Consider the following 504-nt stretch of genomic DNA (forward strand, 5'->3'; position numbering starts at 1 on the left):
AATCTTGTATTTACTGTGCCACAAGGCAAAACAGTTCTAGACAAGAGGCTACTTTCTCAATAGTGGTCCATCCAGCTATTAAAAGAAGAAAGAATAGTTCAACTTGCATTCAAGGACCAAACCCACCAAAATCCAGACTTCTGACTGGAGAGATAGCTCAGTGGTTAAGAACATTTCTTATTCTTGCAGAGGACTTGAGCTCAGTTCCCAGCATCCACCTGGAAGCTCACAGTTACCAAATGCTCTAGTAACAGAGGATCTGATGCCTTCTTCCGATCTCCTGGTACACCAGACACACATGTGGTGCATGCATACACATGCAAGCAAAACACTCACACAGATAAAATAAAACAAACCTTAAAAAAAGTTCAGAAACTATGACACAAATAACCCATATTTTTCAACAAATAAACTGGGGGGCATGGAAGAGAACCTAAAGATGGAACAAAAGAAAGCAATTACAACAGCCGGGCAGTGGTGGCACATGCCTTTAATCCCAGCACT

The sequence above is a fragment of the Microtus ochrogaster genome, chromosome 4 (assembly GCF_000317375.1).
Source record: "Microtus ochrogaster isolate Prairie Vole_2 chromosome 4, MicOch1.0, whole genome shotgun sequence".
NCBI lineage: Eukaryota > Metazoa > Chordata > Mammalia > Rodentia > Cricetidae > Microtus > Microtus ochrogaster.